This window comes from Sapajus apella, unplaced genomic scaffold (assembly GCF_009761245.1).
Source record: "Sapajus apella isolate SASKATOON/1434 unplaced genomic scaffold, GSC_monkey_1.0 scaffold49, whole genome shotgun sequence".
NCBI classification, from domain to species: domain Eukaryota; kingdom Metazoa; phylum Chordata; class Mammalia; order Primates; family Cebidae; genus Sapajus; species Sapajus apella.
The window spans coordinates 12,615,745-12,641,529 of NW_022436989.1; the positions used below are offsets into that span (position 1 = coordinate 12,615,745).

The 25,785-nt window shown below is 44.5% G+C and overlaps 1 long non-coding RNA gene across 1 annotated transcript; it reads left to right on the plus strand.

The window, feature by feature from the left end:
* Window positions 1–1,699: 1,699 nt before the first annotated feature.
* Window positions 1,700–3,164, plus strand: LOC116526056. The gene is made up of 2 exons (XR_004257946.1): window positions 1,700–1,923; window positions 2,106–3,164. It is a non-coding gene; the product is annotated as an uncharacterized LOC116526056 (long non-coding RNA).
* Window positions 3,165–25,785: the final 22,621 nt, after the last annotated feature.

Here is a 25,785-nt window from a genome sequence, read left to right on the forward strand (position 1 = left end):
GTGCTTTTTCTGCTTGGGTCCGCGTCAGTGTCTGGAGCTGCCCTTCAAGGCCGGGGGTAAAAGAATGATTCTGCCTCCCTGCTGAGAGGGATGTGGGTCCTTTGGGGGTCGGGATGAAGCTTCCTCTCCTTTCTGCTGACAGCACTTCCTCATTAAGTGCAGAGATCTGCAAAAAGGAAAAATAAAAACACACACAAAAAATTAGGCATCAAAGACCCTCCTCTTATGCCCATGGGGATTTGGGGGATGGGTTATTTCTTTGCTTTCCCAAAGGACCCAACAAGAGCTTCTGGGGAGAGGGAGAGCACCCTTTCTGAGGATTCCCGACAGGTCTGTCTCCGGAGCTATAGGAGAGGCGTGAACTAGGGTGCAGATCATTTTCTGTGTTAAGGGCATCCAAGGAGACAAGAGAGTGACCCCTTATGACTTGAGAGGCCTGTAAAGATGGGCCCTGGGTGAGCAGTAGCCAGGAGGGTGCAGGGATGGGTGTGCCTTGGGGGCTGGCAGTGAGGACCGCATTGTCCCTAGACAGTTTAAAGACAAGAATCAATCCAGCTCCAAGTCAGACTGCTTTTAAACCATTTTAATTGCCACACACCATTAAGTCCAAACAATATCAGCGATAAAATCTCCTTCTGTTGGGCAGCCAGTCCTTCCACTCCCTCTTGGGGTGTCCTTAGAGCTAGTGTGACCTGAAAACAAAGGAACCCGAGATGTCTCTTTCCTCTTCCAAGCAAGAGAGGTTGGAGGTGTCAAATGAGGGTCCGAAGAGTCACCTGAGAGAAAGGAAGAGCGGGAACTGCCACAGCCAGTGAGGTGGGCACGGCAGGCTCTGTCTCTCTCCCCCGCCCATCGAGGAGGAGGGTCTGGAGTGGAGTCCATGAGGGCCTGGGGCCCTACTTTGGAGGGAATACGGTAAGCAGACTGTACAGCCAAGCAGACAGTCTGGCAGATCGAGGATGCGACAAAGAACTGTAGCATCCTCTGTGTGTAAAGACACCCTTGCTTCTGTCCTGACCCACAGACGGGGGCTTCTCCTGCCCTGCCATCCTGCTGCCATTTCTGGTGGAAATAGCTCAAGACTCCTGCTTATCAACAGGGTAGGGGCATTGACCCATTACAACCCCCTGGTGAAGTGATACGGTTATGCCCATTTCAGAGATGAGGAAATTGAGGCCCAGAAAGGGGCAGGAAGCTTCCCCAGCTGGGAAGTGGTGGATCTGGGACTTGTCTACCCCAGAGGTTGCCACCTCGACACCTCACTGCCCTCAAAGGCTGACGGGAGCCCCCAGCAGCTGGAACCATTTGAGTGCCTTGCACTGTGTGGAAGATCATTTTGGGGGATGCACGGAGCTCCCAGCTTGTTGTGATTCAGTACAAGCCTGGTGTGTCCCCTATGGGATGTGGCCTTGATGGGCAGTGCCAGCTAGCCAGAGACCCTCAGTGAACGGGCAGTTTCCAGAGGGCTTGGTGTTTTCTGCATGGCAAGACTCCTACAGAGAGGTAGCCCTGTTTTCAGAGGGCAGTTTGCACCTCTGGTGGCCCTGGGGGCCCATGTTCCTATTGGATTCCTGCCCTGGAGGCAGGCCTGGAAGGGAGGTTGTGGGGCCGGGCTGCCAGCAGGGCCTGCCCTGTGCCAGGGCTTTTTCTGATATGGAAAACTTGAGAAAAGCGCCACCGCCTCCTCTTCTTTGCTCGGGATTTGCTCATCTCTCCCCACCTGCTCACGCCTGGAAGAATGCTTAGGACATGGGGAAAATGTCTAATGTGGAGCCCACCTGCTGAGAAAGGACCAGGTGTGAAGGAAGAAGCCTTGTTCTGATTCCTGATGGCCCAGCCACCTGTCGCCAGAGCTGAGCCTGGCCGCAGGGCCCGCCTGCAGGAAGGGCTGGCCCATGGCTTCACACTGCACTCAGACCCAGGGTGAGGAACTCCAAGCCCGTTAAGCCTCAGTTGGCCAAAGTGCTAGATGCACGTGGTCTGCCTCCGTCCCAGCTTCCCTTAGAGCTTGCATTTTCCGAATTCAAGAGGCTCTCTCCCTTCCAGAGGACCTGCCTGCTTAGGTGATTTATGTGTCCCCTACCCTATCTCCCTTTGTTCTGCAGAGCGGTGTGCATAAAAGGCTTTTGGGGAAGGGGAGAAGTGCCACTCAGTGACTTGCACAGGAAATTGGAAATTGGATCCACAGGTCTGCCCCCACTCCTCTGACTCATGCTTAAACAAACCCAACAAACGCCCTGACCTTTGCTCTCTTCCTCTGTTGCAGGCCATACCTGCCAGCAGCCCACTCTCCCGGCCATGCCGAGGGCTCACAAAAGTCCAGCATTTGGTAGCTTCCTGGGGGAGTGAATCCTTCAAACTCATGCTATGCATGCAGCCTATGATTTTTTTTTTTTTGTCTTCGACAATGTGAATACATTTTTTTTTTTTTTTTTGCTCTTTAAATTGTCATCCATTATATTCATCAACACACAGAGATGGAACATTTGGCAAAATTATTTTAAGTAGCACTCCAACCTGTGATCGTAATTTCAAATCAAGGAATTTGCTGAGCAGCTGTGGAGAAGAACAAAGGGCCCAAGAGTGATTTAGGGCCTGGGGGAGGGGAGGCGGTGGAGCTGAAGGCCCCAGCCGGTAGGTAGCAGAAACAGCTGGGGAAGTAGGTTGTGTGCCCCCCCCTGCCCTTCTCAGCCCTGCCATCCCGTCCACATGTGCCTCATCAGAGAGTTTTCATCTGCTGAACGCACCACATGCAGTGCTTCAAAATAGATAAAATGAGCAGAGGATTCAGATTCAGTTTAATACCCTCGCTGAGAGCTTCAGCTTAGGAGTTGGACGGGCCTGGCCTTGAATCCTGGCTCAGCTACTCACCGGCCTCAGTGGCATCATCTGTAAAATGGGGCTAATGTAGCAATCACTTCGTAGTGATTACTATGAGGATGAGTGTTTATTTGACCCAGTCGCTGGCATTGAACAGGTGTTCCAAATGCAGTTATCACGAATACGCAGAAACGTTCAACTGATATACTTGGTTTTTGCAACCAATTAATTCAGTGAACATCTATTGAGTACCCGTTATATGTCAGGTGCAGGGCTGGGTGTTGTATGGGTACAAACGCGTAAAGATAGGAATTAATATGCTATTAGATAAAAAATACTTCTATTGACTTAGAAAGTAATAATGACTTCCAAGAATATTTAAGTAATTTACCAAAGAACCTTTTTTTTTTTTTTTTTTTTTTTTTTGAGATGGAGTCTTGCTGTGTCTCTCAGGCTGGAATAAAATGGTGCTATCTCATCTCACTGCAACCTCTCTGTCTCCCAGGTTCAAGCAATTCTCGTGCCTCAGCCTCCCAAGTAGCTGGGATTATAGGCGCGCGCCACCACACCTGGCTGGCTAATTTTGTGTTTTTAGTAGAGACGGGGTTTCACTGTGTTGCCCAGGTTGGTCTTAAACTCCTGACCTCAGGTGATCCAACTGCCTTGGCCTCCCAAAGTGTTGGGATTACAGGCATGAACCACCACACCAGGTCAAAAGATATTATTTCTTAACAGATAGCCTATTAGAAACAATTTGAAAAGAAAATATAGAGTTGAAAAAAATAAAATGGAAGCTGCATTCTTTCTAATTGTTTTTGAACTTGTTGCTTTTCAATACAACTATTATCTAAATTAACTTAATTTCTTAAAATAAGCCCTGCTTCATACCCAGGAACCTTCAATCAGCTAATTTGCAGATAATCAGACCTATTTACAAACAGCCTGGTTTGCCTGAGTGACTTTTAGTGACACATGCATACTCAGAAAGGGTATCATTTGCCAGAGATTACCCAGTTCTGCTGAATTACAGTCTTCAGAATAGTTCAACCTTTCATCCTGTTGATAGAATTTCTGGTAGATAACAGCTGAGCTTCTGCTCAGACTCTGCTAGGAATGGAGAACTTACCACTTCAAAACATACATGCCGCCTGGCTTGAACAGCTCTAAATGTTCAAGATGGAATAATCAATGGGGAACTAATTGAAAAGAATTTGCAAAGCACATCTCAAGGACAAAAATCCCTTCTGCTGTTTTTTTCCTTTCGTCTTGGTCTCAATCTCTGTGGTTTGGTGGTATTTAGACTACCTGTCTGTCTTCCCCTTTTACTCCGAGCCTGCCCTCTGCCCCCGCCCCCCGTGGGAACACCAATGGCTCTGATCATCATTGGGTGGCCAAGTGTATCAGGCTGTAGAAGTTTGGAGCCAATACTCAGTTCAAGTTGCCCCTCTCCTTATTCCCTAGGGTGGCTCAACCAGGCTCTGCTTTCTTGGAAAACAACAGTGAACTTTGTTCAGCCCAAACCCGATTTCCCAAACTGATATTTGCTCACTGGCCTCCCCTCTCTGGCTGCTCCCCACTGCTGACCACTTCTTGAGCATACTGCTGGCTGCTTCTGCTGTTCCAGCACTTCCTGGAAGGCAGCTACAAGGGGCCGAGATGGAACCCAAGCGCTGTTGCTTGTGGCCTTGGCTTACTGAGCCTGAATCCACCACTGGATCATTAGAAAAGGGATGTGTGTGTGCCTACCTTTGAAGCCAGTAGGCCAAAAGAAAGTGAGCAGGACAGCGCCATAACACCTAGAGTTACTGTGTTGGGTTCACACTTCTGGTTTTCTGCAGAATTGTTAGAATTTTTTAAAAAAGGAAGCAGCAAGTTGAGAGCAACTAAAGTCAAAAGAGAAAAGTGATACAAAGGGAAAGGTTTATTTTTGGAGCACTTAGATTCTGAAACTCCTTCTGACTCTTTCATCCTTTTACCTCTCTCATTCCCCTTGCTGGGCTCTTTGTCCTCATGGGGACTGTGCGTCTCTGATCTCACTGTAGCTCTGGGTCTTCTGGCTTTCTGGCTCCTGGAGTGAGCCCTTTCAATGAGGCCCTCCCTCAATTTCCCATCCCTCTTATTCTTCTGCCATCCAGACTCATCACAGCCCAAATCGGAGACTGGCTGGCTGCACAGCTACTCAGAGCGGCTGGAGACAGCCAGGCCCTGAGGCGACTTGTTCCACGGTGATCTGACTGGTTCACCCAGGGGTCTCGGACCTCACAGACCTCATCAGGAACATCAAATGTGGGGTTTGTGTGGCCCGAATAATATTTAAAACAATTTGATTTAGTTGTGAGCATTGAAGAAACAGGAGATCACCAGAAAATCCAGAGTTTTAGCTCCACTAGCAGACAGAACTGAGAGCTGGTGGTACTTGGTCTTTACCCACTCTGGAATGACCACTGCCTGGAGCCGAGAGGCAGCAGCTTCTCTGACATGGGGTAGACATCATCTCTGCAACAACAGAAAGTGTATTCCTGGACCCGAAACAGAATTAGATGTCACTGATCAATGGGCTTGCTTCCTCCCGCTCCCCAGACGACCTGATTCATGAGATACCTGCCTGTCCCCCGGACATTTGAGTTTGCAGCCCATGCTCAGTAGAGTTTATTCAGCAATCCTTTCCTGATCTATAGTGGATTCCTGGCCCACGACATTTCTAATGCGGTTGTCGCAAGTCTTGTCCAGACCTTTCAGACCCTTGATCTCTCTGGGAGACCGTGCCTCATACATTATTGAAAAGATTGAGGCCACACAACACGTGCTTCAACGCCTCAGCTTTTTGCCTTTCAGCTTCTAAGTTCTCTGCTCTCCCTCCATTACTTCCTCCTTCTCTCCTTTCTGACTCCCTTTTTCTTTCTTCATCAGTTTTAAAAATTGTAAAATAGAATGCACCTACAGAAAAGGGAGGCCGAGGCAGAAGAGTCGATTGAACCTGGGAGACAGAGGTTGCAGTGAGCCGAGATCATGCCATTGCACTCCAGCCTGGGCAACAAGAGTGAAACTCTGTCTCAAAAACAAAACCAAACCAAAAAAACAACCCCAAAAAACAAAAACAGAGATATACAGTTCAGTGATTTATCACAAAGTCAACACCACTGTCACTATCAGCCTGGTTGGGAAATGGAACTCTGCCCTCACCCTGGATTTACGCCTTATTCCTCCTGCCCACTTCTATCCTCCCTCTCTATCAGAGGTGACCATTATCCTTTTTATGTAAAGCACCTTTGCTTTACATATTTTTACCACCAAAAAATATATAAAAACAGATGTTCACAGCAGCTTTATTTATAAGTGCAAAACCTTGGAAGCAACCAAGATGTCCTTTAGTAGGCAAGTAGAAAATAAACTGTGATGTATCGGGCAATGCAGCGTTATTCTGTCCTCAAAAGAAATGAGCTATCAAGCCATGACATGACATGGAGGAACCTTAAATGCATATTACCAAGTGAAAGAAGACAGTCTGAAAAGACTGTATGCTGTATGATTCCAACTATATGACATCTGGAAAAGGCAAAACCGCAGAGGCGGTAAAAGGATCAGGAATTGCTAGAGGTTAAGGGGAGGGAGGGATCAATCAGTACAGCACAGAAGGTTTTCAGGGCAGTGAACTACTCTGTATGATACTGTCATGACGGACACCTGTCATACATTTGTCAAAACTTATCGAATGTACAAGACCAAAGAGAACCCTAATGTGAACTATGGATCCTGGAGTACTGATGTGTCATTGTAGGCTTGTGGATTGCAACAAACAAACCAGTTAGATGGGGGATGTTTATAGTGGGAAAGGCTGTGCTTATGTGGGGGCAGGAGGTGTATGAGATATCTCTGTACCTTCTGTTCCATTTTGATGTGAACCTAAAACTGCTCTAAAAAAATAAAATCTTAGGCCAGGTGCAGTGGCTCACGCCTGTAATCCCAGCACTTTGGGAGACCGAGGCGGGTGGATCATAAGGTCTGGAGTCCAAGACCAGTCTGGCCAACATGGTGAAACCCCGTCTCTACTAAAAATACAAAAGTTAGCTGAGCATGGGGGCACATGCCTGTAGTCCCAGCTACTCAGGAGGCTAAGGCAGAAGAATGGCTTGAATCCTGGAGTCGGAGGTTGCAGTGAGCTGAGATCGCACCACTGCACTCCAGCCTGGGTTGACAGAGTGAGACTCTTGTCTAAAAAATAATAAAAATAAAAATAAAAGCTTAAAGGGAAAAAAATCTCTTTAAATGCCAAAGTTTAGTTTTTTGCTAAACTAAACTTTAGCATCTCAATGCTAAATCCTGTTTTTTCACCTTTATATAAATGTAACTAAACAGTGTGTATTCTTCCACGCGCCCCACTTTTTACTCAACATTATACTTGTAAAAATCATCCAGGTTGTTAGGTGTAGTTTGTTTTTTATCAACGGTATAGGTGTAGTTTGCAGTTTTTAATCAACGGATAGTATTATATTAAAAAATGTGGCTCAATTTGTTGATCTGTTCTCCTCTTGATGGACATTTAGGTTGTTTCCAGTCTAGGGCTGTTATACATGATGCTGCTATGATCATCCTTGTGCTTGTGTGCTGGTGAAAGCACATGTATGTTTCTGAGGATATTACTCCAAGCCTGGAGTTTTCTTTGTGGGAGGGTTTAAATTATCAATTTAGTTTATTGAATAGTTATTGGGTTAGTTAAGATTTCACACTTTCTTGTGTTCATTTTTGATACATTTTCTTTTTAAAGGATTCAACAATTTAAATTTGCAAAATGTTTTGTCATAAAACTATTCATAATAACTTCTTATGATCTTTCATAAAGGTGGGTCTGTTGTGATTTCTCTTTATCATGTCTGACACTGATTATTTTAATCTTCTTTTTCTTTCTTTTTTCCCCTTGATAAATCTTGCTAGTTTTTGTTTGTTTGTTTGTAGAAACAGGTGTCACTACGTTTCTCAAGACTCAGGCTGGTCTTGAGCTCATGGCCTCAAGCAGTCCTCCCACCTTGGCCTCCCAAAGTGCTGGGATTACAGGCATGAGCCACCATGCCTGGCTTTGCTAGGGGATTTTTTTTTTTTTTTTTTGAGACAGAGTTTTGCTCTTGTTGCCCAGACTGGAGTGCAATGGCCCGATCTTGGCTCAATACAACTTCCACCTCCTGGGTTCAAGCAATTCTCCTGCCTCAGCCTCCCGAGTAGCTGGGATTACAGGCATGTGCCACCACGCCCAGCTAATTTTGTATTTTTAGTAGAGATGGGGTTTCTCCATGTTGGTCAGGCTGTTCTCAAACTCTTGATCTCAGGTGATTCACCTGCCTCGGTCTCCCAAAGTGCTGGGATTACAGGCATGAGCCACAGCGCCCAGCCTTTGCTAAGGTTTTTAATCAATTTTATTTCTCTTTCCCAAAAAATGCAGATTTTGATTTTGTTGATATAGACGCTTCTTCATTTGCAATGAAGTTGTGTCCCAATAAAAGTGTATTTTTAACTAAAGATATTTTCAACTTACGATGGGTTTATTTGGACATAATTCCAATGTCAGTTGAGGAGCATACTGCATGCATATTGCTTTCATATTAAGGGAGTCATAAAACCGTAAGTTGAACCATTGTAAGTTGGGGGCCATCTATATTTCATATTTTATATTTGTTTTTTAGTGCATTAAATTCTTTTTTTCTCTTTCTTTGGGTTTAATTTTCTGTACTTTTCCTAATTTCTTGAGATGGCTGCTTAGTTCATTAATTTTAAACCTTTCCTATAATCTAATATATGCAATTATGAATATTCATCAAATCATAGCTTTAACCTCATCCCATGACTTTCATTATGCAATATTTTTATTATTCTATTAAAATGTTAACATTTTATTTTGATTGTTTTCATGGGTTATTTAGATGTACGTCTGCATTCTCAAATACATGGGGCTGGGTGCAGTGGCTCACACCTGTAATCCCAGCACTTTGGGAGGCCAGGGCGGGTGGATCGCCTGAGGTCAGGAGTTCAAGACCAGCCTGGCCAACATGGTGAAACCCTGTCTGTACTAAAAATACAGAAATTAGCCAGGCATGGTGGCACGCATCTGTGATCCCAGCTACTCAGGAGGCTGAGGCGGGAGAATCACTTGAACCAGGGAGGTGGAGGTTGCAGTGAGCCGAGGTTGCACCACTGCATTCTAGCCTGGGTAACAGAGCGAGACTCCATCTCAACCAAAAAAAAAAAAAAAAAAATACATGGAGTTTTCTAATCATCATTTTTGTTACTGTTTTTTTTTTTTTTTAACCTTACTTGTAATGTATTTAGAAAGTGTCCTTTGTATAATTTCAGTCATTTAAGCTTTATGACTCAGTATATGGTTGATTTCAGAAATTTTGTTTGAAAAAAATGTACACTTGTAGTTGTGAGCTCAGTATTCTATATATGTTCGTTAGGTTATAGTTGCTGGTTGTGTTGTTTGAATCTTTTATATTCTTACTGACTTGTCTGCTTGTTCTGTTAAATATTGCCAGAAGTGTGTAAAATTCTACCATAATGATTGGGAACTAGTCTATATGTAGATATATTACTTTTTGCTTCATGTATTTTGAGGTATTAGGTGTATATAATTTTATAATATTATAACTTCTTGGGAAATCGGAAATCTCATTATTAAGACAGGGCCTTCTTTATCTCTAGTAACACTTTCTGCTTTAAATTCTATTTTGTTTGATAATTAATAATATAGATAGTCCAATTTTCTTTGGATTAGTATGGTATGTATTTTCCATACCTTTACTTTTATCCATTCTGTATCTTTTTTTTTTTTCTCACTGCAATTTTGGCTCGCTGCAACCTCCACTTCCAGAATTCAAGCAATTCTCCTGCCTCAGCCTCCTGAGCAGCTGGTATTACAGGTGGCTGCCGCCATGGCTGGCGAATTTTTGAATGTTTAGTAGATATGGGGTTTCACCATGTTGGCCAGGCTAGTCTCGAACTCCTGGCCTCAAGTAATGTACATGCCTTGGTCTCCCAAAGTGCTAGGATTACAGGCGTGAGCCACCGTGCCCGGCCCATTTTATATCCTTAATGTAATCTTCTTCTGTAAACTCTATACAATTTAAAAAACTAATTATCTGACAATCTTTGTCTTATAGTTGGACCATTTAATCCCTTTATATTTAATGTAATTCCTGATTTCTTTTGTTGGTGGAGAGACAGGGTCTAGCTTTGTCATTCAGACTCAAGTGTTATGGTGTGAACATGGCTCACTGCAGCCTTGACCTCCTGGGCCCAAGAGATCTTCCTGCCTCAGCCCTGCAAGCAGCTGGGACTACAGCGTGCGCCACCATGCTGGCTAATTTTGTACTTTTTGTAGAGATAGGGTTTCACCCTATTTCTCAGGCTGGTCTTGAACTCCTGAGCTCTGGCAATCTGCCGGCCTTGGGCTTCCAAAATGCTGAAATTACAGGCATGAACCACTGCGCCTGGCCTAACCCCTAATATATTTGGATTTAGATCTCCCATGCTGTTGAGTGTTTCCTATTTGTCCTACTTATACTCCATGTTCATCTTTCTCTCATTTCATTGTTTATTTTGGATCGACTATTGTTTTTTTTTTGAGATGGAGTCTTGCTCTGTCACCCAGGTTGGAGTGCAGTGGTGCAATCTTGGCTCACTGCAAACTCCACCTCCCGAGTTCAAGCGATTCTCGTGCCTCAGCCTCCCGAGCATCTGGGACTGCAGGCTCTCACCACCACACCCAGCTAATTTTTGTATTTTTAGTTGGGACAAGGGTTCACCACATTGGCCAGGTTGGTCTTGAACTCCTGACCTCGTGATCCACCTGCCTTGGCCTCCCAAAGTGCTAGGATCACAGGCGTAAGCTGTGGCACCTGGCCTGGATTAACTATTTTTTTAAAATATTCCATTGCCTTCCTCTGTTATCTTGGAAATTCTATATTCTTTTTACTCTTCTTTTGGTGATAAGCACCAAGATCACAGTACTCATTCTTGTCTTATATTAATTGGTGCTTTATGCTCTTTTCAGGCATTTGAATAACTCTGAAATACCCTAAATCTACTCCTGTCCCAAATTTTGTATGATTGTTGTCATGTATTTTAAGCAATATATATTTTAAATTCAACATTTTTTATTTTTTATAGTCACTCTCAATTTATACTTACCTATATATTAATACTTGCCATTTTTTAATGTATTACTCTTTGCTTCTTACATCTGACTTTCCGTCTGAAACTGTTTTCCTTAGGCCTGAAGAATAGTCTTCAGTATTTCCTTTATTGTGAGTAACAGATAAATCTGTTTTGGTTTGTTATCTTTAATTAATCTTTATACTTGAAGGATAATTTTTGGGGACCATAAAGTTCTAGGCTGGCAGTAGTTTAGTATGTTAAGGGCATTCCATTATTTTCTAGATTTCCTTGTTACTCTTGAGAAATCAGCTGTCAGTCTAATTGTTGCTCCTTTGACAGCGATATGTCTTTATTCTAGCTTCTTTTAAGATATTTCTTTTTCCTTTGTTTTCAGCAATTTTACTATAATGTACCTAGGTGTGTTTCCTTGTCACGCTTGGAGTTCTTATGGGCTTCTTGAATCTGTAGCTTTGTGCCTAATTTGCTTTGGAAAAAATCTCAGTTATTATCTTTTCAAATATTGCTTCTCTTCCATTTTCTCTCTTGTCTTTTCAGGATTCCCACTGCATGTATATTACATATTCCCATTCTATTGTCCCTCTCTCAACTTCTCTTTTGTCTTTTTCATTCTTTTATTCCTTCATGCTTCATTCCAAATATTTTCTTCTGATCCAACATCCAATTTACTTCAGCTTTATAGGAGTCTAATGGCCTATATAACACACCCATGACTTATTAAATGTAGTTATTATATTTTTCATTTCTAGAGTTTCTGTTAGCCTCAGTATCTGGAGACTCTCTGAGCATCCATTTTTCTATGTCCCATTATGCTGGTGTTTATTTTTATTATCTTTTCTTATTTAGTTATTTTTGCTGTTATAGTGGGCGTGGTTATACGATTAACTGTGGAACTGATTCGAGGCCTAGGATGATGTTATCTTCCTCTAGAGAGGACTTACTCTGCTTTTGTCAGGAGTCTGGGGCCAAGAGTACCCTGAGATTAATTTAATCCAGTTTCATGGATTGAAATGATTTGAAGGTGAACTACAATGTCTGCAAAAGCCTGGCTGTTTCTGCCTTGTATTTATTCCTACAATATCGTCCTTTAGGGTTACAACCCAAAGATAAGGATTTTCCTGGGACACTCACCTTGATGGGCCCTGGACCCCAGTATTGGATCCTCTAATCATCTAGTGCTGTGTAAAGTGTTGCTCAGACTCTCATCCTCACTGCTGTGTCACCTGAAGTTAACTAACAATGTAGAAGAGTGGCTTTAGATTCTGGGTTTACCTCCTAGGCCTCCATTTTTCCCAGTCCCCGGCTTGCTGAAGCTTCACTCTTGTGTTACTGTCTGACGCTTCCAAAAGATAATCCTTATATTTAATGTGGCTTCTATGTTTGTCCTCATTGGGAAGATTGGTATGAATTATCTAGTTTCCATGGTTGTCTGCCTCTAATTTCCCATCACTGTCAGCCTTCTTTCTTTTATTTTTCATGGATATTTCAGGGAAGGAAATGCCCCTTCTTCTCTCTAAAGCCAGCCCGTATAAGTGTGACTTGATCTCCTTTCTTTCCATACTGGTCTAGAATCATAAAGCATCTTCAATCTCTCCTTTAACACTAGCGCTTTCCCTACAAACATGTTCAACTATCCTGTAAACAAACATATGCTTTCCTAAACTCTGCTGTTCTTTCCAGTCACAAGCCTGCGTGGTACTATTTTTGGTAACGACTCTTGCCAATAGTTTATCAACTCCTTTTTTCCCCAGAGTAATGTTGACAAGTCTGCTCAAATCAGTGTTCCCATCTTGATTGATTCACTTGGCCAGAACGAGTTTACACAGAGAAGAGTGAAGGAGGAAGATTAAAAAAATAAAAAGATGCAAGAGGAAAATTTATAATGTGTTATTTTTTAATTTTTATTTTTTGAGATGGAGTCTTGCTCTGTTGCCCAGGCTGGAATCGGCTTGCTGCAACCTCTGCTTCCCAAGTTCAGGCGATTCTCCTGCCTTGGCCTCCTGAGTAACTGGGATTACAGGCACCTGCCACCATGCCCGGCTAATTTTTTGTATTTTTAGTAGAGACGGGCTTCCCCGATGTTAGCCAAGCTGGTCTTGGAGCTCCTGACCTCAAGTAATCCGCCCACCTCGGCCTCCCAAAGTGCAGGATTACAGCCGTGAGCCACCATGCCTGGCCGTAATGCTTTTGTTTTTCTTTTCCAAAGGTTCTTCTTCTCTTCTCATTATAGACTTTTTGCCTTAGTAAATTCGTGTCTTTCACCATTCTTTTTTTGTGTAAGGACACCCCGATCTAAATATCTGGCATAGGCTTCTCTGTGGGGTTCTGGTTTTACATTTCTGAATGACTGCTGTTTTTTCTAGCTGCATGTCCTAGAAGTCCTTCAAAGATATTTTAAAAACTTGAGCTTATAATTTCCATCCACAAACTTCCTATTTCTTCTAATTCCCCATGTCGATTACTATCATAACAGCATCTCTATTCTCCTTCTTTTTTCTCTACATTAAGTGCTCTTTCTTTCATCTCCACTTGTTCAAATCCCACGTAGCTTTGAAAATTCAAAGGTTTTTCCTTCAGAAAACCTAGCGTCATGTGAAAAAAGTATGGTTTCAGCAGCGAGAGATGTGGCTCAAATCCAGGCTCTGTCACTAACTGTATGACTCTGTACAAAGTGTTTACTGCAAACTTGAGTTTTCTTCATCCATAAAGTGGGAGTCAGAGTGACTAACTCACAGGTTTATTGATAAGATTAAATGCATTATTTAGGAGTATGTTCTGTGTCATTTATTAGACTGTAAGCTCCTTGAGAGCAAGATTCATGTCTGATTAATCAATATATCCCCAGGTACTTACTAGTTATCAAATGAATGAATTATTATTGCACATTTTGCCAAACAACATAGTACTGATCTCAGCATTTTATCCACCCACTAAAAAGATCAAACCCACTTTATTTTGGTCAATTCAGTATTGCCTAATTATATGCAGGGACCACTTTGATATTCTTATTTTATTTCTACTCAGGTTGAATAGCTTAACTTAATGTCAAATGGGTGCTAAGATGGGAGAAGGAACCGGGGGCTTCTAGACCTGGCCTGGGGTCAGATTTTTGTTGCCCTCCCACATGCAGAAAAGTTTGATTAATTGTGTAGTGTAGACAACAGGCCCTGGCTGGAAAGGTCCCCAAGTCCCATTGCCTCTTTTTATTTTTGCTTAATTCATCCAGATAATTGCTTCAACTCCTCACTTCTTTTGGTCTTTGTTGACTAGCCTCCTGGGTCCAGGAAGCCATCTGTTCCTACTTCTCTATTCTCATTCCCTCTCTAGCCTCCTTTCTCCTCCTTGGCCTTAAAAATGGGTGAGGCTGGCTGGAGTTATCCTGGAAAGCCAGCCCTCACCTGGGACAGGATCTTTTTCCAAGAGCGTGTACCAGGCCCAGTGCATCTGTCTGCTAGGGTGAACATGCCAAGCACTTGTCCCTGTCTTGGCCTATGAGATGCAGAGGAATACATTTGGCTGATGCTCCAGCAATGTGGTTATTCGTTTTCTGCTCCCGGCTGAGTGTCTACAACTGATCAGAGCTTGGCTCGCTCATTCCCTAGCTTCCTTGGCTGAGTGTCTGCAGCCACTGCCCGTGAGCTCTTTCCCCTTCTCACTTTCCCTCTTTAGGTAAGTTTTTCAAGGGAGGAATAAATGGAGGTGACGTAGGGGATGGGCACGCACAGTGGCATTCCCTTTGAATAGCTGGGAAAGATCTTAGAACAGAGTTTTCTGGTCAAGGCCAGCGTAGTAAGCTAAATTATTGCTTCCCCCCAAATATCAGGTTCTAATTCCTGGAACCTGTAAATATTACATCTGAATATTTGTGTCCTCTCCCAAATTCATCTGCTGAAATCCTAACCTTTGAGATGGGGCCTTTGGGAGGTGCCCTAATAAAAGAGACTGCAGAACTAGCCCCTCCTGCCATGTGAGGACACAACAAGAAAATACGTCACCATCTATGAACCGGGACGCGAGCCCTCCCTGTGTTACTGGATGGAAGGTCTTGACTGTGAGTTGTCCAGGTTCGTGGTGTGTGGAACAAAGAATTGAACAAAATGCACAAACAAAGCAACAAAAGAATGAAGCAATGAAAGACAAACGAAGCAATGGGAGAACGAAGTAACGAAAACACGGATTTATTGAGGCAAAAGCACACTCCACAGAGTGGGAAGGAGCTCGAGCAAGCAGCTCAAGAACCCCCTAATTAGGGTTTTTATTAAGCTAAAAGAATTTGGTAACATCCGTAGGTGCCCTTTAAAGGTCCCCAGTTGGTTACATATTATGAAGGATTGGCCTGTGACCAATCAGGGGCTTAAGTGGAAGCTTGGCCCACCGTCAGTCAAACGTGTCTTGTTATCACAGGAGTAAGAGTGTGGCATGTAAGCTGCCTAATCTTGCCTAGAACTGGCTGTACCTGCTATTCTTTTGCTTTTGTCTTAACCCTTGGTTATCCTAATTCCCTATTCTCCTGTCTCACCAAGACATCAACTCTGCCAGTGTCTTGACCTTGGACTTGCCAGCCTCCAGAACTGTGATAAACAAATTCCTGTTGTTTATAAGCCACTCAGTTTATAGCAGTTTGTTACAGCAGCCTGGAAACATTTACCTTATTTGGATAAAAAGAATTTTGCAGGGCTACATGAGGTGGTTTATGCCTGTAATCTCAGAACTCAGGGGGGCTGAGGAGGGCAGATCACTTGAGGCCAAAAGTTCGAGACCCACCTGGCCAACATGGTGAAACCCCATCTCTACTAAAAATGCAAAGAAGTTAGCTGGGCTTGGTGACGGATTTCTGTAATCCCAACTACTCGAGAATCTGAGGCAGGAGGATCGCTTGAGCCCAGGAGGCGGAGGTGGCAGTGAGCTGATATGGTGCCATTGCACTCCAGCCTGGGCAACAGAGTGAGGCTCTGTCTCACACACACACTCACAGAGGATTTTGCAGATGTGATTAAGAATCTTAAGATGGGGAGATTCTTCTGGATTATCTGGGTGGTCCCTAATGACATCACAGATGTCTAGTTCTAGGCTGAACTTTCATGGACGAGTCCACTAAGAGCAGCTGCCACCAGGAAGCTGGCTACTCACTGCCAGGCTGCCCTACGGATGCTCCACTCTGTGCCCCCAACTGGAGGCCTCACGTCCAAGGCTTCTCTCCCCGCTGAACCCAGTTCCAAATTCAAGTCTTGTGTAACTGCCTGTTATTTGAGGAATTTAAATTACAACTGGGACTTTGTTGCAGAGGTGCTTGGGAAATGTGGTTTTTAGAGTCCTAGCTTCTGCATTTCAGGAAAGCAACTTCCCGCTGTGATGACTGTTGCACTTCAGATGCCATGGGTGTTAAGTGGGCCGGTCCAGAGTTTCTTACACAAACACCTGCTGTGTGCATAGGAGGGCTCTAAGCCAGTTAGAAAGCCCTGCACACAAAGCACTTACTTTCTTGTGGGTGTAGCTAGACAGGATCCTGCTTTGTCACGCAGACTTAGGTGCAGTGACATGGTCTGGGCTCACTGCAACTTCTGATCCCCAGGGTCAAGCGATCCTTTCACCTCAGCCTCTAGGGCAGCTGGGACTATAGGTGTGTGCCACCATGCCTGGTTAATTTTGTATTTTATGTAGAGATGGGATTTCAGCGTTTTGTCCAGGCTGGTTTCAAACCCCTGGACTCAAGTGATCCACCACCTCGGCCTCTCAAGGTGTTGGGATTACAGGTGTGAGTGGCAACCCGCCCTGGTAAATAAACCCTTTATATACTGAGGGTCTGGTTACATCCCCTGTCCCTAGGAGAATGGGCTACTTTTTGTTACTTCCCTTAGAAAGAAACCTAATAAAGTAACTCCTCTTCAAGTCCTCTTGGAGAATAAAGGACTATCACTCTGCACCTTTTTTTTTTTTTTTGTCAAGCTCTGTCACCCAGGCTGGATGCAGTGGCAAGATCTTGGCTCACTGTAGCCTCCACCTGCTGGGTTCAGGCAGTTCTCTGCCTCAGACTCCCAAGTAGCTGGATTACAGGTACCCAGTACCACACCTGGCTAGTATTTTTAGTAGAGATGCGGTTTCACCATCTTGGCCAGGCTGGTCTTGAACTCCTGACCTTGTGATCCACCCACCTCAGCCTCCCAAAGTGCTGGCATTGCAGGCTTGAGCCACTGCGTCCGGCTGCACCTATCTTTTAAAGTAGAGCCGCCTCAGACACCCTTAGGGATCATAGCCCATTCTTGTCCCTCTCACCCCCGTACTGTGGTAAGGCTTCTCCCAAGGAGCAGGTTTTCTAATGTTTTTTTTTTCCTAAAAAAGGGGAAAAGCCCCCATAAATTTGATCTTAGCTAACTAGTAATATGGTTTGGCTTTCTGTCTTTTCACCTTCCAGACATTTTAAAAGTGTTCTACAGATGACTCCAGTTCTAGGTAATATCCTGCCCCCAAAGAATTCTATGTTCAAACTAATTTTGGACATCTTGCATGTTAAAGATTTAGAGAAGTCCTGCAGTTAAAAAACTTTTTGTTCTGTTTTAGTCAACATTTCTCAAACATATTTCACCACAGTGTTCTGCAGAACACATTTTGGGAAATTTCTGCCTCTGTAACCCTCCGTTTATCAGAAGAAAAATGGCCATCTCCGTTTACCATCTAGATGCAGTGGACTCTATAAAATGCTTTTCAATCATTTTACATATAGTTTGTAGAAATAAGAATAGAAGGAGAGTGAAACACAACTCTGCTAGAAATTCAGACACCAGGATTTAAACACAGCAAGTCCAGTTTTTAAAAATTCGACGTTTTCTTGATTTTGAAGCTGTATATAACTCAAAGTGCAATACTCTCCAAAGGCAACCAGCTGCTCTTCGGCTGTCATGCCTGAATCTGGAACATCCATCTTAGATACACTGATTCAGACTTCAAGCCCATCTCCAGTTAAAGTTCACACTTACCATTCCTTCCGCCTCTTCTTGCACTTGCATTGTCAAAATACATGAAACAATTTTGAAGTCTTCAAAAACCGTTTTGTTAAAGAGAAGATGACCATCTTTTTTGCTTCATAATTGCAGAGCGATTTTATTTTTAGATTTGTAAACACGATTTAAGATGATCAAGCTTTTTTATTTCCTTCCAGTGACCTTTGTATACACACTTGCCTTCAATATCTGTTCACGTAACAACACATATCAAGTAAATTTCAGGCTGGGCTGAAATTTCAGTGGCTCACACCTGTAATCCTAGCACATTGGGAGGCTGAGATGGGAGGATCACTTGAGGCCAGGAGCTCGAGACCAACCTGGGCACTATAGAGAGACCCGTCTCTACCAAGAAAAAAAAATTATAATAAAAAGCTGAGTGTGATGGCTCGTGGCTGTAAGTTCCAGCTGTGCAGGGGGATGAGGCAGGAGGACCTCTTGGGCCCAGGAGTTTGAGGCCTCATAATTGCACCACTACACTCCAGCCTGGGTGACAGAGCGAGACTCCATCTCTGACACACAAACAAGCAAGCAAGCAAACCAACAAACTAAAAAAACCAAGTAAATCTCAGTGTACAGACACCATAAAAGTTGAAAAAACACTGCCAGGAATCTTTTTAGCAAATACCATAGTCCAGGTGCTGTTGACAGAATATTGCATAATAAAATCATTCTGGTGGAATGACTAACTGGATGAGAACACCATATTCCCTTTAGGTCTATGGAAATATATCATTCATCCGCCAAATTTTGAGTCTGAGAACTGTGTTGAGGATATTGTCATCTGTAGGTGTATGATCTGAGATTTCACTTACGTGATCAATTTCATCACCGTCATTAGTATCTAGAGACCTGCTATCTCTTTGCTTTCTCCTTTGAATTCACCTAACAGGTGTGGAACATCTTCCTATACATTTTTTCTCTTTGCCATTATAGACTGAAAGTAAAAAATTCTGAATTTTCAACTGCATTCAATGCAAGCAAAAAGCAGACCGCAGGGATGGTGTCTCCATCCGCTTTACACCTTCTTGAAGATGATGCCGTACTTTTGCCAAGGCAACAGGAAAACTGAGAGTGATGAAAGTGAGTGATGATTAATCTCATGATCGCACCATTCTTCTAATCTAGGTCATTCTGCCATTCTTTTTCTAAAAGTACAGTTTGAAATAATTCATGAGTAATGATGAAATAGCAAAAATGTTTAAAGATACAGAAAAAATAAGAACCCTAAACTCCTCAGCTATAACTTAGATGTATAAAAGGGTCCAGTGGATGCATATAATAATTGCAATATAGAGTAAGTCTTTTTTTTTTTTCAGGAAAAATAAGTAATTACTTTTTTTCCTTTGGAAAACCTTTAAGAAATAATAAAAATCAAGTAATATGAATCCTTAAGAATAGAACTTCTAAAAAGAAACTAAAAAGTTGAAATTAGATCTAATAGGTCCCGATGAGAGTTTGTTTTCTCCCATAGTTTGACTCATGTATAATTTTTTAAACCTTTCTGTAAATGGAAATACGCTTCTCCTTTTTGAGTGATACATAATAAAGAAGGGATTTTAAGTAGACCATTTTATAGAGTTTTTTTTGTTGTTGTTGTTGTTGTTTGTTTGTTTGTTTTTGAGGCAGCATGTGTAATATAGCAAGACGCCATCTGATCTACCAAAAAAAAAAAAAAAAGTTTCTTTTGAGACAGGGCCTTACTCTGTGGCCCAGGTTGGAGTGTGCCGGCACGATCATGGCTCACTGCAGCCTCAAACTCTTGGGCTCAAGCTATCCTCCAACCTCGGCCTCCTAAGTAGCTGGGACTATATGCATGCACCATGCTTAGCTAATTTTTAAATTTTTTGTAGAGACAGGGTCTCACTATATTGCTCAGGCTGGTCTTGAACGCCTGGGCTCAAGCAATTCTCCCACCTCAGCCTCCTAAAGTGCTGGGATTACAGGCGTGAGCCACCACACCTGGCCTAGAGTGGTGTATTCTTAATTCATGTATTGAAAGAATATTTTTGGCTGGGCATGGGCTGGGCCTGTAATCCCAGCACTTTGGGAGGCTGAGGCAGGTGGATCACTTGAGTTTGGGAGTTCAAGACCAGCCTGACCAACATGGAGAAACCCCATCTCTACTAAAAATACAAAATTAGCTGGGCGTGGTAGCACGTGCCTGTAATCCCAGCTGCTCGGGAGGCTGAGGCAGGAGAACCGCTTGAACCTGGGAGGCGGAGGTTGAGGTGAGCCGAGATCGCACCACTGTACTCAAGCCTGGGCAACAAAGAGCAAAACTCTGTCTCAAAAAAAAAGAAAAAGAAAAAAAGAAAGTATATTTTTGTACAGTCTTTAAAACATTCATATTTGTCTTTTTTCCCTCTTCAGTGACACATATCACTAAATTGATCTGAGATATGTTATGTAAGAAAAGTGTGATTCATAAAGTAAAAAAGGCAAAAAGTAAAAATAAAGTAAAAGAAAAAAGTTCGATTTTGTCACTAAATATATATATATATATTATAATGTTACAGCATATAAAAACATGTAACATATATAACACATGAAAATCAGCAACTGTTTTTATTTTTCTGACATTTTGAATGCTTATATTTGACACTTAAATATGTCTATTTTTATAATTTCTGACATTTTATTTTATTTTTTTTTGAGACCAAGTCTCACTCTGTCTTCCAGGCTGGAGTGTAGTGGTGTGATCTCAGCTCCCTGCAAGATATCTCTTGAACTCTGCCTCCTGGGTTCAAGCGATTCTCCTGCCTCAGCCTCCTGAGTAGCTGGGATTACAGGGATGTGCCACCATGCAGGGCTAATTTTTGTGTCTTTGGTTGAGGTGGGGTTTTACCATGTTGGCCAGGCTGGTCTTGAACTCCTGACCTCGTGATCTGCCTGCCTTGGCCCCACAAAGTCCTGGGATTACAGGCATGAGCCACCTGACATTTTATTTCTCATGGACATAATTAGGGGATTTCAGCTGTTCTTTTCAAATAATACATTAGAGTATATGGATTTGTTTTCACCAATAAAAAGGCAAATTAGATATAATCACCAATATATACATTTTTTTTCTTTCAAGTTACATTTTTGAAGTACCAAAGCTCTGGGTCTGGTGAAATTAATCAGATAAATTTGCTGAATTATTGCCGTTTTATGTTTTTTTATCCTTATTTTTTTAGAAACAGGGTCTCACTCTGCTGCCCAGTCTGGATAGTTTATTTTTAATTTTTTGTAAAGATGGGTTCTTGTTATGTTGCTGAGGCTGGTCTCGAACTCTTGGCCTCAATCGATCCTCTGACTTTGACCTCTCAAAGTGCTGAGATTACAGGCCTGAGGCACCATGCCCAGCTCATTTTATGCTTGTTGTGAAGTTCCTGTATTTCATCATCAGGGCTCTTATGCGTCTTGTCTTCAGCCAATGCCCCACCGCGGATGTAAAATAAACAATATATGACAAAGAAGAACTCAATGAAAGACTGTATATGGTCAAATCCACTGAGGGTCACAGAGAGTGAGTGGCTGAGTCACAAGATGTTCACTCATTTCTGCAAACAGTCACACAACCAGGACATTCTTAAATAGTTCTGTTTCAGGGTGGATACTTTAAATAATCATTTTATTTGAGTTAAAAAATAGAAATGGGGCTGGGCACGGTGGCTCATGCCTGAGATCCCAGCACTTTGAGAGATGAGGGCGAGCCCAGGAGTTCAAGACCAGCCTGGGCCACATAGTGAGGCTCCATGTCTACAAGAAATTAAAAAAATTAACTAGGAGTTGTGGCTCATGCCTGTAGTTCTAGCTACTAAGGCAACTGAGACAGGAGCATTGCTTGAGAGCCTGGGAGGTGGAGACTGCAGTGAGCTGTGATCACACCATGGACTCCAGCCTTCCTAAAAAAAAAAAAAAAAAAAAGGAAATGGACATAAAACGCTCTTAGTTTTTTTAGTGATTCAAACCCCTGGGTCACTTTTTTATGATCACTGTTAGAGGTACGGTCTTGCTATGCTGCCCAGGCTGGAGTGAAGTGGCTATTCACAGGCGTGGCCATGGTACACTATGGTCTCCAAGTCCGGCCCCAGCCTCCTGCATAGCTGGGCTTACAGTGCGTATCTCCACACCTGGCTTCTGGATCACTTTTGGGAGATTTTGGAGTGTCACTGGCTGAGGGACCTTGGTCCTGCTTGGCAGAGCCTGGCCTTCGGGTGCCGGCTGCGCTTTTTGGCCATGTGGAGCGTGCCTGACTTCTTCCTCTTTGAGGCTCCTTTGCATAGGTTCCTTGCACACATCACTTTTTCATTTTCTATAGCTCAAAACAGATTTCAGTTTCCAAGACTGTAACTCAGCGTATGTGCATTTACATTTAGTTTGGGTTACGCTAATGTGGTCAGCAGCACTTTCTAGAAGATTGCTCCCAATGGCTGCCACTGTAAGGCTAAAGTTCTGATTTAATGTTGACCCTCATTGGCTGTGGGCAGGGAGGCTGACATTTTCACTCTCATCCCCACGATCGTGGAGGAGTGCCCTGTGTGGGTATGGTGGCCTCTGGGGCCCTGAGCTCCTGACAGTGGGGGAGGGGTAGTGTGGGCCTGAGGGGCGGTCGTTGTCACTGTGCCTTGGACGTATGCAGCACTTAAATCTTCATTCTGTTGTAAATAGGTAGGGGCTAATATTTCTCACGCTATTCTCCTTATTGATGAATTCAACCTAACTACATGTTCTGAACACATTCTACATTCAGGGATGCCATGTACAGATATACAGGTTGTGCACTGCACAAAGGTGCTTGGCTTAGGCAGGAGTGTGGAGTGTGTTGAGGGAAAGGAAGGTGCACAGGTACTGGAGAAAGCATTTGGAGGAGCTTCGGCCATGGCATCTCCGCTTAGCAGGGTTCTTTTGGGCCACGGAGTGCAACCTCCCTTTCTTGCCTGGTCAATCAAGCCTGTGTAGACACATCCCCGGCCGCTTTTCTTTGGAGCTGTGTTGTAGGCTCGGAACAGCTGCCATGCACGGCCAACAGGGTCTTCCCCAGGGCACCGGCTCTAGCAGGAGGACAACCCTCTAATCCCCTGCTCTTGGAAAACAGAGCAGAGGTGGATGTGCTTTGCCGGGTCAGCAGTGCCAATAATAGAACAGTGCCGTGAACCCAAGGGTGAGCAGGAAAGAAAAGAGGATGGGAGAAGGACAAAGAGGAAATAGTATGGAAAGAGAAAAGCAAATTGAGAGAGGGGAAATGTGCGGGAAGACGAAAGGCGAATCGACACGCCTCATGGGGATGGGCGCTGTGCTGGGGGCAGCCCCTCTCATTAGGCGACGTCACTCCCAGACTGGACTCAGTCGCTCTCTGTTTTGCACAAGGAAGATTAGGCAGAACGTGAATGGCATAGCAGTGAGGGTCTGCTGACGTGCCGTGTTCTGGGGGATCGATGCCCATGAAAGAGAACTGTGACTACATTAGAAGCTTGCTCATTCCCGTTCCCCAGTGCCCAGAAACAGTGCCTGACACTTCCTAGGCACGTGATAAGTAGCTGTTGAATTAAATCAAACATTAGGTGAATGCTGAAGAATGAAGTTGGATCCGCTATTGTCCTTGCATTCTCATGGATCTAAAGGTGAGTCCCCCCATTCCGCTAGGCCCCCATATTTAGAGACTACACCTCCATGTCTACCCTTGACTTGGAATGATTCTTCCCCAACGAGGAGGGCACACCTGGGGCAGCATGTGGGGAGCTGGGTGCAGCCAGGTCGGAGGACTGGGCCCGACATAGGACAGACAGCTTCGTTCATCTGTGGTGCTGCTGGGGGTGTACACTTTGGGTCGAGCGGCATCAGGAATAGCATGTGAGCCCAGGAGGCAGCGGGGCGGAGAGCTACAATGACAGCACTGTGCCTTGGACGTCGGCAGTACTTAAATCTGCACTCTGTAAAATGGGTGGGGGCTCATTTTTTCAGGTCAATCGTCTCCCCCACTGGGAAGCAGAGCTTGGGCACCACATGCTGGGCGCGGTGGGTGGCAGCTCTCCTGCTGTGCTGAGTTGGGTACTGGATCCTACACTGGGAGCTCTGATGTATACTGGGGGGGGGGACGAGGCAACTGGGGTGCTCCAGCCACGTTTCTGCTATTTTCCACCATAACTCTCATGGGAACAGGGCTGTTGTGGGAGTTCCTGGACAAAGCTATGCAGGAATCTCAGGATTTCTAGGATACAGGGCAGGTTTCTTCTCCCCGGGTTCTGTCCATGAGCAGACCAAGAACCTTCAAATGACAGTGGTCACACTATTTGGTGCGAAACTGGGGTTTCCAAAAAGCCTGATTCCTTGCATAAGGTCAAATCAACAGAAACCCACTTGGACCAGGCTGCGTATTTGGCATTTGCGGCCTCTCCCTATCGATGAGTTCAGCTAGCTACATGCACTGAACACATTCTACATTCAGGGATGCCACGTACAGATGTGGCACCCTTGGGTTCATGGCACAGGTTGGGCACTGCACAAAGGTGCTTGGCTTAGCCAGGAGTGTGGAGTGTGTGGGGGGAGTGGAAGGTGCACGGGTGCTGAAATACAGATTATGCTTCTCTGTTGGATGTGCTCTGGGGGTTGCCTCTGCCAGGAAAGAGGGGTGACTTTTTCTTCACACAAGGGCATAGCTCTACCTCTGTAGAGCTGTCATGCAGGCTGGCAGGCACTATATGTGTGAGGGAGCCCCAGTTCCCTTCCCCAGGCTGTGTGGGTGTTGGGGATATGACAGTGAAGAAGACAGATCTCCTTCCCTCCAATTACAAACAGCCGCCTAGAAACCCGGGCACCTAAACGAGCAACTGCAATCTCACTTCTCCTTTCCTTTCCTGTCATATTCCTTTCTGGATTGTTGGAATGGTAGCCAGCTGTCAGCAACCTTGAAGAGGGGACGGTGCTCTTAAGGGGGACCCGCAAGCTCTGTGGAGGACGTTCCCCTCGTTTCTGTTTGGCAGGAATGTTCAGCGGAAACCCAGCTGAGGGACTGAGCAAGGCGTCCTTTCATTCCATAGACTTGTCCCCTAATGACGTGAAGTCATCCCAAACAGGCACGGGTGGGACAGGATGTTGAATCCTAGCTCCTGCCACTGGAAACATGGTGACAGAGGACAGGTAGCATGGGACCGCCTCCAGTCAGTAGAACTCCCGTTCCTCAAACTAAGGGGTGTGGTAGGTGTGTCTGAACGTCTTGCTCCGAGGCCATGGCTGCTGCTCCCTTGGCCTCAACCCCATGGACAAGGAGGATGTGAGCTGGGAGATTTCTGGGGTGGCATCCAGACCACTGGTCCTTGCTTTCACCTGGAGCTGTGCATGGGGAAGCCAGGTGGGCACTGGCCCAGATACCAGCCTGGCTAGGATGGCCAGGAGAGGTGTGGCAGCACAACCGCAAACCCATGAGGCTGAGTGGGTGGGTCAAGCTCTGTGGGCACATGAACCATCAGGCTGGGAAGACACTGGTCAGGAGTTACCTACCAGTAACTACCAGGGCACCCCTGACCCAGTACCCTAGAATGCAAAGTCTGTCAAAGATTTAATTCCTCTAAGTTTTTTTTTTTTTTTTACCTCCAGTCGTCCCTATTAAAGACGGAGGGAAAATGTCTTAGCTCGAGCTGCTGTAACGAAGTACCAGAGCTGGGTGGGTTTATTTTCCCCCTGCTCTTGTTGCCCAGGCTGGAGTGCAATGTCACAATCTCAGCTCACTGCCACCTCCGCCTCCCGGGTTCAAGCGATTCTCCTGCCTCAGCCTCCCGAGTAGCTGGGATTACAGGATCCTGCTACCACGCCCAGCTAA